The sequence below is a fragment of the Mytilus trossulus genome, chromosome 4, assembly GCF_036588685.1.
Source record: "Mytilus trossulus isolate FHL-02 chromosome 4, PNRI_Mtr1.1.1.hap1, whole genome shotgun sequence".
Taxonomy (NCBI): Eukaryota; Metazoa; Mollusca; class Bivalvia; order Mytilida; family Mytilidae; genus Mytilus; species Mytilus trossulus.
Genome location: NC_086376.1, coordinates 41,621,236 through 41,641,743, shown reverse-complemented (window position 1 = coordinate 41,641,743; position 20,508 = coordinate 41,621,236).

The following is a 20,508-nucleotide window of genomic DNA, read 5'->3' as shown; positions in this document are numbered from 1 at the left end:
GTAATTCAGCAAAAATCCCAATTTCAGAAAAGTTGAAATATGCATTTTTTCACAAAATTGTACAAAAAAATTACAAATTTGGTTGACATGCAATCTTCACTAAAATGAAGCTCAAACCAAGTTCTATCAATGTTACATATGAAAATTAATGAAAAATGCACGATTTGATTCATAATCAGGCTCTGAATTGTGGTGATTTAGCTGATTTTTGAAAGATTTTACCATGCTTAACAACCAAAAAATAAAGTGTCCGTTACCATAGCAACCACTCATATTTTCCCACTCAAAATAATTTTTGAGCATTTTTCATTTATTGCTTCTACTAGACTAATTATAGAAAAAATCTGAAACCTTCATGTATCGCACTCTGCCTGGTTCTTACAAAGAGCTGTACTTAAATAAAATACATATAAAGCTGAATCAAGTAGACAAAATAGTCAAATTTAGACCAGTCAATACCAAAATCTATAAAATTACCATTTCAAACTATTTTTTTGAGACCAGTCAATATGGTCAATCAACATGGTCAATACCAAAATTAATAAAATTACCATTTCAAAGTATTTTTTTAGACCAGTCAATACTAAAATTAATAAAATTACCATTTCAAAGTATTTTTTGAGACCAGTCAATACTAAAATTAATAAAATTACCATTTCAAAGTATTTTTTGAGACCAGTCAATACTAAAATTAATAAAATTACCATTTCAAAGTATTTTTTGAGACCAGTCAATACCAAAATTAATAAAATTACCATTTTAAAGTTTTTTTTGCAAGCAAAATTTGTGTCTGATGATTTCTAGGTGGTCAATAGGAAATGGCATTCAATCCCTAAAAAAATATTCAATAGAATATCCATTTCACAGACAGGGTAGAACTTGACATGCTTATCTAAAAGGTGTCAGCAGCTTTCAATGTAATATTTAGTCCTGTGAATATGAAAGGTGTTTATGCTCCATTTATGGGCATTATGTTTTCTGGTCTGTTCGTCCGTCTGTTCAGCTTCAGGGTAAAGTTTTTGGTCGAGGTAGTTTTTTTTTATGAAGTTGAAGTCCTATCAACTTGAATTTAACATTGTAGTACACATGTTATCTCTGATATGTTTTTCTAATTTTAATGCCAAAATAGAATTTTTAACCTATTTTCATGGTCCACTGAGCATAGAAAATGATAGTTTTATAACAGCTATCAGTAATCTTAAAACACTAGTATTAATGTATTTTTATATTGGAGTGAGCAGTACTAAGATATTTTATTGTGTCTACTATTTTACAATACACAACCTCTAAAAATTTGGTAGGAATTATGTAAAGCATGACATCATTGGAATTCCCAAGATTTTAAAATTTCTTTATTTTTGTTTTGCAGGTCCCTGTGACAGGAAGGCATCTCACATCAAGTCTTCAATAAAAAGATATGTGAACGAAGGGAATGATGTTATTAATGCACAACAAATGAAGCAGGTTGTTATTATATACTATTTTTTTTTTTATTCATTTCAGTTTGTATTATTGCTTCTCTGATGTACTTGTCATCACTCATTGTCAATTGTTATAGAGTAAATAACTGAACCAATTATATAAAAATGGTGTTGCAGTCATCATTTATTGGTGTACAAGTATCTAATTTATATCAATGATAAAGGAGTAGGGGCATTAAGACCCCTTTTTGGCCTATTTTTTTGCGGAAATTTTAAACCCAAGAAAAAATAAAAACTTGTACTTTTTGAATACTTTAGGATGAAAGCTTTAAAATCTGATATTATTTTTCCAAAATTTTGCGTCAATGACGTCACAATAACAACGTTTTCGTGCCTATTTAAGACGTTTTCCCGCAAAATTTATGAAAATTTGTCAAATTTACATTAAATAAACTATGTGCGCATGCAAGAAACAACTTTATATTTATACACAATCTTTCAAACTAATGAACACATAACATACTCAAATATCTTTTTGTTTCTTGCCTGCGCACGGTATGAAATTTAACTGAATGTGAGCTGATTTCAAAGGGCAATTGCACTTGTTAAACGTTGTCGTCAATTCACGAACAGGTTAACCTATTACTTAACATAGAAACAGTATGAATTTAATAAAAATGACCCGGAAATTAGTCTGAAAATATTTGTAGTAAGAATATAATCACATGCATTGCTGCATAATTATGTCACTGCGTCCGCATGTCGGTGGTAAACGAGATCGAATGCGGGATCGGAATACGTACTCCATAGAGTTTTTGAAAAGTTCCATGAGAGCAGACGATAGCAGTCAGATTGTGTTGAGAAAATATTTCTTTCATTAACAATGAGTATATTGTTTAAAAAATGAAGTACAAACCACATAATCAGGTAAGCACAGTCATTAAAACTTGTTTTTTTTTAACATTGAAATAAAAGTTAAAATCGCGGAATCTCCCTTTCTATATTTATCTCACGTAAACAAATGCTCAGAATATTTATAGATCTTTTATAGAACTGGTGCCTCGAAAGTTTTACAAGTTATACCGTTTTACTGTTTCAATTATTTTGCTATGGAGACAATTCACGGTCGATTATCTATGTTTTTAAATTATTTCTTTCAAATTAAAAAGGAAACCACGATCAATATGTGTTCAACATGTTCAAAGCTTTAGAACAGATCCGAGTACAGTCTACAGAAATTCAGAACACATCAACTCCAGTGTGAATGAGATTTCACGACTTACATTTTCATTTATACCCCAAAAGATCCATTCTGTCACTTGTGTATGCAAAGTAACAAAACAAGTATTATGTAAAATATACTTTGGTTTTATTTATTGCCATAAAAACCGTCCTGTTTCTGTTCTTTAAATAGACGGTAAACAAATGACGATTATCTCCCCTATCGATCTTAACGAAAAAAAATATTATGAAAAATATTATTATTTTATTATTTTAAAGAATTACAATCTTTATATAACTTATCTTGGTATTTGTTTGTACATTTTGACAATATAGTATGTTTAAAAATTATACAAATTAAAACATAATTGCAATCACCAAAAAGAATATGCAAATATTGTTTTCCTTTCAAAATGAAGCAGGACTAATTGATCAATATATATTTGAATATCAAAATAGAGACTTTCTCAAAATAGCGTTATTTTACAATTCAAAACAAATCTGAGATTAAGATAAAAAAGAAATGGAACCCTTCATGTTCAAAGGGCAACTCGAGGTCGGTTCCATGCATAAAAATGTCTTAAATTAAGGCTAAAACTTTTTATATTTATTAAGTTAAAAGATAGAGAAGTTTGATGATTTAGCAAAAAGTAAATGAATGATTGCTGCCTGCTTCATGTCCCGCAGGAAATATTTCATGTATATTCCAAAAAAAAACCCACCACGGCAGGTATATTAAAGGTTGTTCAAAGTAGGCCACAGGAATTCAAAATAGGTTCTTCAATTAGTCACGGTCGATGGAGGGAAGATGGAATAAACGGAAGGCATTTTAATAGCGAAATAGCACAATGCGGGATTGTTGTCTCAGAATTATGTTTGACTTAAATCTAACATTGAGAGTACGATACCGGGTCTCTATAGCATGTGATAAGACGAGGCGTCTTCCAGATTTCGTCCGGACGTGGTTGCGTATTTAAACATCCCGCACAAGTATTCGGGTGCCCCGTTGCAAAAAAAATCTTACAAAAAATGACAGATCGGAATTCACGGTAGACTTGTTGGTGACCATACATATATACACCAACCAGCAACCAGGTACACCAACGTATTAATGGACATACAAAAGATATAGGACGAAGCATAAAAAAAAATAGCAAATCAAAATAATTTCCCCGATAATCCTAAATAGATTATATATATATATATATACATAAATTATGCCTCAATAAAAATTAACGTATGACTATATTTTTCTCCCCCCGTGCACTGCACTTGTAAAAAAGTATTTTTTAATTTCTACTTTCAGCATGCCTCCTCTTAAGTGTTATCCATGTGTTGTCTGTTGTAAACGTACAAAAACGGCTGAAAGGAGAAATTTAAGTGGTGAAAAAAAATAAAGAAATCAGGAAATATCTTGTAAATAAATTATTTATCCGTCCGCAAGAAGTAATTGAAGGTGTCACGTGTAATAAATGCAGATTGTTTTGTGGAAAAGAAATACAAAAGAAACCAACTACTGGCACTAAAAGAATCGCTGAGTATCTAGACAAAGATCCTGATTTTATTCCAGTTGTAAGAAGCTCAAGTAAACATTATAGTGATAGTCGTTCACCACCAAGTATTCAGCTTAAGTTTCCATCTACAACAGCCAGCCACGCACAATGTGTAGTCTGCAAACGCCATGGGCCAAAACTTGTAACTGTTCCAAATTCTGCTAGATATGACTTATTCTTAAAAAGACTTATTATTTTACCTCAAGGTGCAAGATGCTGCCCTGGACATCTCTCAGGTGAATATTTTTCAAGCTTTTCATGTGAACAAATTGTTGAGAAAAAATCATCAAGCGATTTTAATCGTACTGAAATCACCAATTTATTGAAACAAATAAGGGACATAGCGCTAAAAAATAGTAAAAAACGTATAGACTTCGACTCTCCAACTTCACTTTCAGAAAGTGATATTTATAATTTAACTGGACTGACAAAGGCTAATTTTGATGATGTGTGTTCAAAGATCCAAGACTCACCCATGAGAGATTCACACTGCCGTACTATTCGGCAATGTATTGGCATTTTTCTGACTAAACTTAAGTGTGGAATGTCAAATAGGCTATTGTCCACCTTATTCAACTTGGGTCGTGATGCTACACGGCGTGCTATTTCATCTGCCAGAAAATATCTAGTTGAAACATTTGTTCCAGAAAATCTTGGGTTTGAACATATTTCACGGAATAATGTAATCGATAACCACACTCGTCCATTAGCACAGTCCCTATTTGGTGATATTACAAATCCGGCTATCCTTGTTGTAGATGGAACATATATATATATACAAAAAAGTGGCAATTTTCAATTCCAAAGAAGATCGTTTAGCATGCACAAACACAGGCCATTGGTAAAGCCAATGGTTTTTGTAACTACCGGTACGTCTGGCTATATAGTGAGTGTGATGGGACCATATATGGGTGACGGAAAAAACAATGATGCAAACATTATGACTCATATCATTAAAAGAAATATAGAGAAAATAACAGATTGGCTTCAGGAAGATGACATTTTAAATGTAGACCGTGGTTTCCGAGACTCTCTTGATCTATTAAATGAGTTAGGTATTAAGTCTGAAATGCCATCTTTTCTTGGAAGGGGAGAAAAGCAACACTCTGTAGAAGAAAGTTATACAACACGCCTCGTAACCAAACTTCGTTGGATTGTGGAATCAATTAATGGTAGGATAAAGTTTTTTCGATATTTGGACAAAGTCTTACCTACGAATCAAGTTCCATACATTCAGGACTATGTACACATTGCTTGTTCTTTAATTAATCGTTATTTTAAACCAATGAATATTGGTGATCCTGAAGCAGATGAGTTGTTGGGTGCAAAAATGCTTTTTTTGTCAAAACAAATTAATGTGTTGAAAAATAAAGTTGAAAATGATAGTTTGAACAAACGAAGTTATAAATGGTCTAAGATAGATTCAACAGATTTTGTTATTGAATTTCCACGTCTGAACGAAGAAGAACTAAGAAACCTCACTTTAGGAACATATCAACTGAAGATGGCAAATTCATACACAGAAGAACACTTTGACTCTGAAGGAAGATATGAGGTTTTGATCTCTGCTGAAGATCAGTGTCTACTCTCTGCTAAAATTCAAAGCCGACATATAAGTGCAAAATGTTACCAATTATGGATTTCATTTAATGAGTGCGTTGTACTCGGTTGGTACTGTAAATGTAAAATTGGTGGTCGTGTAGTTGGTATGTGCTCTCACATTGCTTCAGTAATATGGTACTTGGGTTTCGGCAGGTATACTGACAAACAATTCCGAATTAACAACTGGGGTCAGTATTTATTAGATGCAAAGAATATTCCCGAACCAGAGGAAATTGATGCAAGTGATGATGAAGCTACAGTTACTGAAGAATGACTTTGAATATTATCATTGAAAACTGAACATGTACTGATGTATATATGTGACTTTTGAATTATACAATCGTAAACATGTATCATGGTCAGCCTAAATTCACAGTTTAAACAAAAACACATTTTAAGACTTATCTAATTGGAGTTAACTTGACTGAGAAATAACCAAATGTTTATTTAGATAATTAATTTGAACAATAGTACCGTAGATTGACTCAACTACATGTATATGCGATATACTTGTCCTTTTCTTTTGTATTAGTAAAGTCACAGAAAGATTTGTTAATTCTTTTTTTTTCAACTTCCCTGAACTTAAGGGACATTAACATGTGAACAGTATTTTTTTAAACGACTGTATACAAATATTTGTCATGATAAAAAAAATCTATGTTTGTTTTTTTAACTAAACATAATGGTACACAATTCATAAAAATCTCTCCGCCTTTCCTGTGAAGAAGCAGTGACATTAATTTCACCAGTATAACAGCATATATATCCAACTTCTGCAGAAATATAGTTCAAATGTATTTAAGCTCAGCTAAGTTTGTTTTAAATGTATATAGGCTGAAATAAAAAGATTGATAAGTTCTGTGGTTTTTTTTCTTCAGAATAGTGAGATGTGGTATGGTTGTCAATAAGATAGTTATCCACCAGAGTTCAACAAATGATAGAGACATTTTATGCAACTATAGGTCATCGTATTTCATTGCATTGTTGTAGTCTTACTCTTGCATTACACATTATATAACTTTGAAATGTGTCCACATCAATGAAGCCCTTGAGCTAACAAAACATCTCACCAAAATAATAGAAAAAAATGAATGACTTTATTGTACATAATGAAGACATATTAAACTTGTTTTAAGAATACTTGAATAAAATTTGGTTGTCATGGTGATATTTCTGATAAACAAATTACCTTTATTGTCTTCTTTAATTTGAATACATAAAAATTATTTTATGCATCAATATCAAATATTTATATAAAAATTGAAAATTCATTCAAAATGGCCGTATGAAAAAATTAAAATTGCAAAAAATTACATTTGCGGTTACCATAGCAACCAAATCAAAATAAATAATTTCATGTTAATAGATAGAATATTATTTCACAATAAGTGCACAGCATGCAAACCTACTTTACTGATCACATGAATTATGATTATGATGATTTCAAGGTATTTCAACGTTTTTTAGGCCTATCCTTAAAATCGTATCTACCTCCGTTACCATGGCAACCACCTTTTAAACTGGGGTATATATCATCAGTACATGTTACCATGATACACATATGTAAATATTACCATGATTCTATAATGGGCCAAAAATGACCCTTAATGCCCCTACTCCTTTAAAAATAAGATTTGATATCATGTTTCAAAAGCTTATACATTTAATGTAATCCCTTATTAGCGTAACTAGAGTTACCTCCCATTTTACTTTAACATACAGCTGGTGATCCTACAGTAATCTCCTTTGTGAGAAAACTAATAAATGTTTTAAAGACACGTTCCCAAGTTACTCTTGAATTATATTTTTAATTAATTTTGTAATAGGCAATTGACCGGAACCAACAAGGGAAATATAAAGTGAAAGTTTTGAATGCTGTTACCAACCTTGATAGTGGAGCCAATATTGTAAAAAGTAACATTCCAGAGATTACTTCTTTGCACAACTTCAAGTTTACAGAAGATGCTCCAGTTGTTTGGAAAGCATATAACATTGGAGAGGGTAAGATTTCACATGATTTAAAAATCTGCATTATAAAAAAGGGAATTTACACTTGATTGTCCTTTTGTCAGACTTTTAGTTTCAGGATAGTAGAGAAATCTTTCTTAATGTGGAGAAATTTGAATTGGATAAATTGGACCCAAAATGGCATTTAACATTATGAAAATAAAATAAGTAAATGCACAGTGGTATGATTGCCAATTCATCAACTACAAGTTTGTATATTTTATACACATCCTCTTAAATCATTTTTGTAAATAAAGATAATATGTTTTAAAACTTTATATAACTTTTTAAGAATAGCAAAAACAAGGTTTTATGTTTACTTTATTGTCACATTTTTCCTGATCGAACATTTCTCCATAACCAGCAAACTGATTTCCATTTGTGAATTAATTTGAAAAATGTATTGTTTAGAATTGAGAATGGTCTTAGATATAAAGAGTTACATGCATCATTAAAGACATTTACTTTAATCACACAGGTAAAACGATTCTATGGACACAACTCAAAAGCAATAGCAATAAAGAACTCTCTGTTGTATTAGACTGGAGAGATGTTGCTCTTACTAGATTCCAAGAAGTTATGTTATATTTAGAACTTTGAAAGAGGGTGATAGATACCAATGGAACACAATCAAACTTTTAAAAATTTATTTAGAAAACAAAATGTCTCTAAAACATTTTAAAAAAATCGAAATCGACATAACACAACAATCTAAAAACTGAGCAGCAAGAACTCCACAAAAAAATGGATTGATTGCAAATGCTCTTGAAAAGTAGCCAGATCCTGCATTACATGTACATCTGTATAAACTTGGTTGCAAATTTCATATGTTGGTGTGATTTTTAGAGGTAGTTACTTATTGATTAGGAATTGACAAGTGGTATAAATTAGTGCATAAGATGTGTGTTTCAACTAAGAATGTCATGTTTGAAGTCCATACAAGAAAACAATTTCTTAAACACTATTTTTTATGTCACACCTAGTTTAATTGTTATGTTATAAAATCACATGAAATTTTTAGATAAAAGTGAAAAGATAGGATAATTTTAATTGCCAAAAAAAAGCCATATCAGTTCTACAAGTAAATTTCTGCCAAAGTAAAATCAAACATTAAGAAAAAAAGATGAATTTACGAGAACTATATATAGGTCTTTGACTCTTTGTGATATTTTTATTTCTATAAAACAGAAATCATTTGCTTCTGACGGACTTATTAAAAATATTTTTTTTTTTTTTTTTATTTCAGATGAGAATGAAAGTACTGACATGAATACTCAGATAAAGAAGAGGGCTATTTTCATGTGTCCTGTAGAAGGTTGTGTCAGGGAATTTTCTACAAACTCAAACTTAGACAACCATTTACTGTTTGACAGATCTTGCCATCACAATTTATTCAAAAAAGATCAATGATGGTTTTCCATCATCAACATCAGGTCAGCATGGTCAGAGATCAGAGTGTGGAAATGATATTTCAACAGAGGATGATTATATTAATCCAATGGGATGGGCTTTAAAAGGCAAAAGGAAAAAGACAGTTTTTTCTACTGCACAAAAGCAGTACATGAAAGAACAGTTCGACATAGGAAAAAGAACAGGGAAGAAAGTTGACCCGTTTTATGCAGCTGAAGAAATGAGGAAGCTTAGTCAATTTGATAAGGAAACCTTTCTTTCTGGTCAGCAAATTGCTAGCTATTTTTCAAGACTAGCTCAGTTGGATAGAAAGGCAGATCTGGGTGACATAATTGCAGCAAAAGAAGAAGATCAGAAAACATTACTGAAAAAAGAGATAATGGACAAATTGAACAAATAATGACAAAATAATTCATAAGGATGTTTGCTCCTCTTATTTTTAATTTTTTGCAAAATATTTGTAATTCTCTGGGTTTTTTTCATGTAGCACCATTAAAAAGTGAAACTTTGCCTGCAAACCACTTAGTTATCAGGCTGAAAAATATGTGAATTATTGTAATGGCTAGCAAATGCATTGTGGTCTTCAGTGAATATTTCCTTTTTATGTTGCATTGACTTTGTCGGTGAATAATTCCATCTGTAACAAAATATGTTGTAAATGTCTCCTCTGATATCTTTAGATGGATTTTCCTTATGTTTGGTTTTATGATATATGAAGACTGTTTTACAGTCTGATTTTTCATATAAAGCCTAGTGTGTTAACATAGTATGTTTCATAATGGTTATGCAGCTCATTATTATTCAATTTGAAACATATGTTTTGATATGATTATGGCATTAAAGAACAAAAAATTCACAGGATAACTTTTAGGACCTTATTCAAAATTTGGTGATTGCTTTTACAACCATAAACAGGAAGCTTATCATCCATCAAAATTAAGGCTTGCTGTTTGTGGTAAAATATTGACATTGACCCTCAATATTTTGTCATATATTTTATTGACATGAAGGTTATTATAAGAGGAAATTTCTGTGTTTATTGTAAATGTTTGGAATTGATGTGGGTATTCCATGACAAAAGTACCAAATTTTGAAGCATCAATTTATCTTACAATTTTTTGTCACCTCCAGCATAGAGTTTACATATATTGATCAATATTTAAAGCCCACTCAAACTAGAGGTGATCATTCTGTTTATCTGTCCTTCCATCTTTAACCATAACAATTCATGTGAACCTTCACTTTTTGGGGTTTTATTGGGGTAACATGAATCATTCAATAGCTAATTTTTGCTTTATTTTTAAATCTTGAGGTCAAAGTTCATTAAGTATATCCTTTTGAGACATTTCCATTACCAAAACATGATGTTACTAAAAATCACCACAAGACTGACTAATTATTTCAATTTATGACCCAAGAAACTAAATGGCCAAAAAAAAGATTTCACTTTGAAATTAAGGTCAAAGGTCAAGGTCATTCAAGGTTAAGATATTTAATCACATTAGTTAACTTGGTATGCATCAACATATCAAATATCTTAGATATATATATAAAAACAAGATTTTTACTCTCTAAAAAAAATCAATTTTTAAGTCTTTTGTAATTATCTCCCTTTGAAAAAGACAATTTTTGTTTTTTGTAATTATCTCCCTTTGTAGAAGGCAATTTTGGAGAATTTCTGAAAATTTTGTTTATTCAGATCCCGTTGACTTTTTTACAGTTTTGGATATCACAAACAATATTTTCTCATAAAGTAATAGTATTTTTGACACAAGCCCTCTGCTTTTAGTATATCGGGCATGAACAAAAACTGAAAAACAGGTATCAAAATATCCACAAGTACATGCTTTTTGAAGTTTGTTAAAAAAAATCTTTACAATCAGGACTGATATAGGTACCATTCAATTTTGTTCAATAAAAAATGTTATTCCTTCAGTAGTTTGTTGTCATTGTATTGCCTGTGAAGCTATAAAAATTTTGTAAACATCATAAAACCTTGAAAAATTCAATATTTTCAGTGTAAAATATCACCTCTAAGGGAGCTGCGTGGTTGCCATGGCAACCATGTTGATGAACAAAATTTTGAGTATTTTTTTGAGTTAGTATGTTGTTTACATAAAATATACACAGTTTCATGAAGTTTCAGTACCATGCCTGCCAGGTATATATGAAATTTTGGTGGTTACAGAGAACTGGTCTTAATTATAATAGAAATAATGAATATAAATCATAAAACTATTCAATTTCAGATCAGTGATCAAACAGTTATTTGCTCAAGGCATTTTAAATGGACACCTGTTAGAAAGACACTGAAACCAGACAGTGTTCCGTCCATCTTTGACTGGTCCAACCAAGGAAAACCGCGGAGGGAACTTTTTAAGCACCCAGTGCCACAGAAAAGGCCAAGACATGAGGATGAAGCTGGAGATGACACTGCAAATATAGGTTGTGAACCGATTCCAGAGATTCGAGATGGAGATCTAAGCTTATGGTAATTATTACATTGTACATATAATGTATGGTACAATGTATGTATATTATTGTATAATCATGATGATAAAGAAAAACACATTTCTGCTGGTCAGATTTTTGATGTATTGTCTATATTTATTTCATTTAGACTTAATTTTTCTCTCAAATACATTTTGTATATACTAAAAATTATGTATAACAATATTAAATGTGATTTTCATTAATGAAGCATGAAATGATTAAATCATTCAGTCTTTTTTTTATCAGATTTCTGTGATAAATTATGATTTATAGTTTCATGAGCTGAAAGTAAACACGACCATAAATCATTCTCAAGATGGTTATTCAGTTGTCAAACTGCTTCTTTATAATCAGTTTGCAATTGTAATTAATTATTTTGAATGAGTTAATTTACATCATGTACTGCTGCTGGACAGAGAGATGCTGGATCATCATAGTACTACAGTTTGGGAAAATAAAAATCTGTTGTTACACATCTGCTGGTCAGTTGGAGTCTTCAGTAGAATCAAGGTATATTATGGATATATATATGTAGTACTTTCCAATACTATCTCAAGAAAGTTCTCAAATATGCTTTTGGATGACTCTTTAAATTTATATGCAGTCTTCAATTATAAATTTAAAGTATGATACACTTGATGTGTCACCTTCAGAAATTTTTGCAGACACTCTGCATTCTTATGCAAATTCAGTGGTTGTTATGTAAAACCATGTTGTTACATATATTGTTTCAAATAATAAATCAATAAACCTAATACAGTACTCGTGATCATCTAAATAAAAAGAAATAACCAAAAATATGTATTTTAATCTAATTTCACAATATTTATGAGAATAACACTGTTGCTTAGCCATTTAAGTACATTATATACTTATATGTGATACTTTTATGTTCATTGATGTCAATTGTTCTGCAGTGCATTTAATTTTGATGAAATTTCTTCATCAAGAGTTATTAAACTGGAAAGAAATTACAGGGAAAAAAGGAAAAAATAAAGCGGCTACAGGAGAAATTACAAATTGAAAGATTTGGCATTTTCAGATTTCCCACTGACGCAAAGTTCGTAACATGAGGCATCTATAAACAAAGTATGAAGCGTCCAGGTCTTCTACCTTCTAAAGTATAAAGCTTTTAAGAAGTTAGCTAACGCCGCCGGATCACTATCCCTATGTCGAGCTTTGTGCATCAAAAGTTGCAGGCTCGACAAAAATTATGTGTGATTTGTATGCTGCAGTGAGTGAACAAAAGAATATCTACTATAAAATATGAGAACTTTAATTTAAAACTTGCCATACAGCATATTAAAAGACACAGTTGAAGACCATATGTTGCCCTATAGATGTCTATTCTTTGTTATCGTTTAGTTCTATGTGTATTTTTCAACAGTTTTCATGATAATTAGCTAATTAAATTTATTTTTACTGCAAATATCAAATTTCTAATGATGAATTAATAAAAGAATGTAACATGAAATGGTTAAATATTATTAAAAACAGAACATGAAAAATTTACATTAAATGACATTTCAACTGAGATCTATTTTAAACGACTGTCCTCCTCTTTATATATGGCATGGGATCATGATAAAATGTTTTTTTTTAATTTTATATTAATTTATACATAAACATGATCCCATGACATATCTATTCTGGCTTGGAACAGACAGGTTTACACCTGGCAGAGTTACAGTCAGATTAGTATGAAAATATATTTTTTTAATTCAAATGTTTGTCATACATATTGTAGTCAAAATCAAGTTTATTGACTGCCCTCCTCTTTTATTCGGGCTTGGGATCGACAGGTTTCAACCTGGCAGAGTTACAGTCAAACATTTAGCCTCATAATTTTTTTTTCTTTTTTGTCTCTAAATTCTCTAATTAATGTGGAAAAAATCAAAATATGTCTCATACAGCATGTTTACAAACCTTAACGAAAGCAGCAGCAGCTACACTTTCAAATGACAAACCATGACGCATGCTCTCAGTTACTACTTTTCTGGTAGTCTTCAATCTAGCAACCAATGGTTCATTATCTGAAATTGATACACAACTTCAATATATGAAAATCAAAAAAAATACCCAGAAATAAGAACTAAACTGACAGGAATATTTATTATTTTTTAAATTCCCTTACAGATCATTGTATTATTCATGGTATTACACATATATATGTGATGACAAGAAGAAAGTCAGTCATTTCATTTCTGGTGAAGAGTGGTTTCATTGGAAATCAGAACACATTAAATATTATTTTTATATTCTAATAACTCAAATGTTAGCATATTTACAATTTTAAAACACAATTTATAATGTTTCAACACTCAGTCAGACAATCCAGTCTCCATCTGAACTAATTGAACAAATAAGAGTAGGTGTATTTGATAGTTTTAAGCATTTTGCAAGTTTACCTGCTTTTCTCTTAACAATGTCTCCAGCAACAGATGCAGTGAGTCTATCCTTTCTAATCTTGTGTCCTTTTGGTTCATTTGTCTGAAGTCTTGTCATTTCTTCTATGTGAATGCTATCTTCACTAGTAACTATGACAGAATTCAATGCCAAACTTTTCTTTTCATCAAGAACTGTGCACACAGTATTTTTCATGAAATTGACAACAGGCAAACTTGGATATTCAGGTGCATCCAAACTTGGTATTAACAATAACAGGTGCACTCTCTAAATCTATTACAGACAATAGCAAACAAGTCTTGTCAATATGTGACAGACTTTGGCAAAGCTCAGAAACATTTGGTAGTGGTGAGTTGATGGGATTGTACATTGTTGAACGTAGACCACGTGGTTGCTGTTGAGGTGATTGGGTGTTATAACCACATAAAACTAACTCATCAGCCTTATTTACACCAATTTTTCATCACAGGGCATATGCCAAGTCTAGGGCAGAGATGTTTTTAGAATATCACATGGAATTGTTTTCATGTTACATGATTTCATGTGAGCTAGGCTATAAAGAAGGTCTGTGACATGTCCACAAGTCCCTAATTTCCAAATGGCACAAGAGCATGTACTGCTTTCAAGGATAGGACCTTCTACAATAACAACCTGTTAAAGAAGTATTCAAGTATCAGAGTGGTATGCCAATTGACAACTTGAAAATATTTTTAGAATTCATCCAGATATTTTCACATTATTTGTTCACAATTTGAATTTCTCATATAAAGTATGAAATATATTTAATAAAACTGTTTAAATTGTATGTTCTAATACTCAACCAGTCTATGTTCCATCTACTGTCTGTTTCAACATGAAGAACCAGCTTATACCAATTTAAAGTCTTTGGTTTAATTTGATCAAGTAGGGATGGAATGAAGGATTTCTAAAACTTGAGGTGAGCAAATTACCAAGAGATGAACGATAGAGACTGTTATATTCTTTTGCCTCACTAAAATTAATGGCCTAGTTACGGCCTTGTAGGAAAAACAGCATTGACAGCTATTTGAAAGTCATTTTTTTCTAGAAATTCTTAATAAAAGAATATGATCAATATTCAAAATTGGATACTAATTCCCACCATTTTCTCATAAAAGATACAACATTCACGGATAATATACAGTTGAAACATAGATGGGTATTACATCTTTGGTAGAAAAAAACAATCGTACTGTTTTATTATTTACTTTACTCCAAATTAGCATGAAATGTATATGTCACTGGATAATCAAGCAATTCTGTAAAAAACTGTAAAATGATAGAGTAATCAATCATCTACTAAAACATCTGCATTCATCCACAAATTTTGCCAGTACTACATGTACTGCGGATGTCGGAACGGAAAAAGTAAATTCATGCAAATCATTTGAAAGAGATAAATACAAAAGAGATGTGGGCTTACACAACTAAGTTATCATCACTACATTTCCATGTGCCTGTCTCAAGCCAAAAACATCTTATTGAAGTTTTGTCCGCTATGGAATGATGCTTTTGGAGGAAATTGAGCAATTTGTTAACTTTTAGGTGTCCGGGATAATTTAAGGTTTACTGACATATTCTACATCAATAATTTTTCATTCCTTCATTGTTGGATTGTTGTCTCATCTATGTTATACAAAAATATATTTTTATTTACAGCTAAATGCTTACAATGTCAAATTGGTATTGAATGATTCAGTCACATGTATTGTGTTATATCTAAATGCTTTTATCATTTGTGGGTCTGGAGTTTTCCCAGAAGTAATTAATACATTCCCAATTTCCATTCTCAATTTTAAGTACAAGTAAAAACGATTATTTTTCATTTTCATGTTTGATAGTTTACTTACAAGAATATGAAGTAGGGGATATAAAGAGCATGTGTTGATCACCTTGGTCTATGTGCATATTCAACAAAGGACACGTTCTAGCATTGTAAACAAGAACATAATTCGTCAACAAAAATCTCTGTTTTGTTTATCTTGTATTGCTTATTATTTAGTCAGTTCAGTTTCATTCTATCTTGAAGTTCTTTAGTTTTTACTCAAGCCACAAAAGACGGTAAACAATCATCATTTTAGGGGCTAGGTAATCTCTCATATAAAGAGTTACAGCCTACTACCTTTATCAGCAAACTGTGACTTGTCAGAAGAGATCTTGTTTGCTGATCATATTTTCAATTCAATGTTTCTCAATGTTATCAATTTAATAGACAAAAACGGAGAGAAAAAAATATGTTTTGTTCATTTAATAAAGGATAGTAACTCCTATTAGAAGTCGTCTGACAATTTTGACGTATGTATAGACAATTGGATGAGCCCAATATTCTTAATTTATGCTCATGTCAGATTTTCTTTATTCATAACGGTTTTCAAAATAATAGAAAAAACTTGAATGTTTGCCGCATGTTCTATTTTTCACCATGGCTGCAATGTTTGTTGACAGGCCAGGTTGTCGGACTCACTTTTAATCTAGATACCCTAATTACATGAATCATGAATGTAGCCAAGTTTACTGATATTGATTTCTTGATTGACAACAAACCTGATACCTTTGGAGGACGTGTTTTTCAACAGACAGTCGGCATATCCATGGGAACCAATTGTGCCCCTCTTCTTGCCGACTTGTTTTTAATTATCATGAAACTAACTAGAGATAAAGTATACAACAGATACAGTGAAGTCGGCCTTATATCTTGACTTACATCTATAAATTGACAATGAGGGTCGGTGGAAACAAAACTTTACGACAAAAGAGATGAGTTTCAGTTTTCCAATTGTGACTGACTTTCCATTTCTAAGTAGAAACATTTGGTATCTCTCGCCCCTCTTTTAGTTAAAGTTGGTCCGATAGTTTCAGAGGAGATGATTTTTTTTAAAGTTAATGACAGAAAAAGACAAGTTGGTCCATTGGACCCGGTGAGCTAAAACTGTCAATCAAAAACCATGTCGATGAAAGGAACCATTTATACCGGAAGAAAAATGACAAGTACAGTTCACAAACACTACACAGGATTGGGAAACAAATACCAGAACAATAACCTGGGTTAAACTTTGGTGCTTCAGACGGAAAACCATTTCCTGATCCACTATAGTTACCTATCATGGCAAACAAAGCTTGTGTGATTTTTATTCCATATGGAAGGACTCACTAATACTTTGAGATGTAGAACAGCAAAAAAAGTTATGTTCCTTTTCTGTTTGTGTGTTTGCTGTGCATGTACTGATGTCGTGTAATGAATGGATATCCCACATTCTTTGGTTTTCTATTATAAACTACATGCAGGAATGTCGTAAACAAGGATAGGATAACGAGACCCCCCCCTAAAACTGGGACAGATGTATAACAGTACAACATAAGAACGAACTACAAAAAACAGTTGCAATTAAAAAAGTCTGAACTCATCAAATGGGCAAACATTGAAATGGACGTGTACTTGCATTTTCATCCGTATTATGCTTGAAATATTTGCCAGTGAACCTTCAGAGTGTACAAATTAGTTTTTTAATATGTGCAATATATACAAAAGAACGTAATTGCTGGTCCTTTTATCATAGCTGACTACGCGGTATGGTTTTTTGGTCATTGTTGAAGTCCGTACAGTGACCTATTATAATAGTTGTTATCTTCTAGGTAAATTGGTCTCTGGAGTGAGAGTTGCCTCATAAAGAATGATACTATGAACGATCTTCCTATTTTTCTATAATCATTACATCTTTCTAACCTTTGTAGAGGAAATTTACTTTGATAGCGTTTGCCAAAGACAAATTGAAAATATTAATTTCATGGTGTAAAGTTTCGTTTGAGGGACATGAACACAGTTGTAATTTATCAACAGCGATAGCAGTGAAAAAAAATTATTGAAATAGTTTTCTTAAAAAAATATAATGCTAATACAAGCAAACAGTGTCAACTATCAGGACTTGTTCAAGTATCAGGATAGTCTAGATCCCACTTTTATAAAGTTGTTACAACATATTCCTAGATACATCTGCATGTATGGCAGTCACAGCTTTCACCACATATTTTGTGTTAACAAGAGTACACAAGCTGAAATATCTCACTTGCTTCACCATTCATGATTGATTTAATGTTGATATTCCTAAAGGTTTAAGTTTTAGTACAAAGACCAGAAAACAAGAGTGCACACGCTGAAATGTCTTGCATTCTTTACTAATCATTGATATTATGTTGATAGACCTAAATATAAAGCTTTATTACAACTGTCACATAAACTCATTGACAACATTAACCAAAGAAAAGAAACATTGATCAATGAACCATGAAAATGAGATCAAAGTCAGATGAACCATGCCAGGCAGACATGTACAGCTAACAATTCTACAATACAACAAATATAGTGGACTTATTGCTTACAAATTAAGAAAAACAGACCAAAACACAAACACTTAACGCTTAGCAATGGACTGTGAAAATGAGGTCAAGGTCAAATCAAACCTGTGTAACAGACATATAGATAATAAAATATGTCCATACACCAAATATAGTTGACCAATGCATAAAGTATTAGAAAAATAGACCAAAACTCAAAAATTTAACTTTGACCACTGAAACATGAAAATGAGGTCAAGGTCAGATGACACCTGTCAGCTAGACATGTACACCTTACAATCATTCCATACACCAAATATAGTAGACCTATTGCATATAGTATAAGAATAACAGAACAGAACACAAAAACTTAACAGTAACCACTGAACTATGGAAATGAGGTCAAGGTCAGATGACACCTGTCAGCTAGACATGTACACCTTACAATCATTCCATACACCAAATATAGTAGACCTATTGCATATAGTATAAGAAAAACAGATAGACCAAAACACAAAAACTTAACTATAACCACTGAACCATGAAAATGAGGTCAAGATCAGATAACACCTGCCAGTTGGACATGTTCATCTTACCATCCTTCCATACACCGAATATAATAGACCTATTGCTTATTGTATCTGAGATATGGACTTGACCACCAAAACTTAACCTTGTTCACTGATCCATGAAATGAGGTGGAGGTCAAGTGAAAACTCTCTGACAGGCATGAAGACCTTGCAATACATGCACATACCAAATATAGTTATCCAATTACTTATAATAAGAGAGAATTTAACATTACAAAAAATCTTAACTTTTTTGTCAAGTAGTCACTGAACCATGAAAATGAGGTCAAGGACATTGGACATGTGACTGATAGAAAGTTCGTAACATGAGGCATATATATACAAAGTATGAAGCATCCAAGTCTTCTACCTTCTCAAATATAAAGCTTTTAAGAAGTTAGCTGCCGCTGCCGCCGCTGGATCACTATCCCTATGTCAAGCTTTTAGCAACAAAAACCATTAAATATCAGAAAAAAAAAACATTATTATAAATGATCATGAAAATGAGGCCAAAGTCAGATAAATAAATCAGAGCCAGCCTAAAGTACACTGGCGGAACCAGAAATATTCATAAAAGGAGGGTTGTCACGGACTGCCAAAGAGAGGCCGGCTCAAGCTATTCCATATACATGTATAACCAACCAATGAGCCATCACCCTAAATCCGACTCTGTTATAATCATCCCTAATCAAATATTTTTAAACATATTTAGTATTCAAGAAAAAGATAGAACCATGAAAAAAAGGTTAAGTTCAGATAAACCCTACAAGACCGGCATATTTGTTTTTCATTCATTATTTTGTACATAAATCATGGCATTAGATTTTTTACTTGTTCATTTGTCATTTCAAGGCCTTTTATATCCAACTATGCAGAATAGGTTTTAATCATTGTTGAAGGTCGTATGGTGACCTTAAGTTATTTCTGTGTAATTTGGTCCCAATCATGTCACATTTTCTTATTTAATATTTCAATTTATACATTTAATAATCATTCCATACACCAAATATAGTTCGACATGTTGAATACACATTGTAGCATATTTATTTTAACCAGCTAACCATTATTTTATTTATTATTATTACTTTTACTGTTAAGTCTGGTTTTTGGTATATCTACTTTACGCGAGTCTGTATTTATGTATGCCGACATACGACAAAATTATTTTTTATGTCTACCTGTGCGAATTTCAAACGCGCTATTTTACACCAGTAATGAAAACCTTCTATCATTTATGGGTAGACTTTACATACTAGATAAATGCAGCCGTATTTGACGTGAAACTGTTCTTATGTATCCCGTCATACTTTGAACCACACCATTATTTTATTTATTATTATTACTTTTACTGTTAAGTCTGTTTTTGTTATATCAACTTTACGTAAGTCTTCATTTATGTATGCCGTCATACGACAAAATTATTTTTATGTCTACCTGTGCGAATTTCAAACGCGCATTTTTAAACCAGTAATGAAA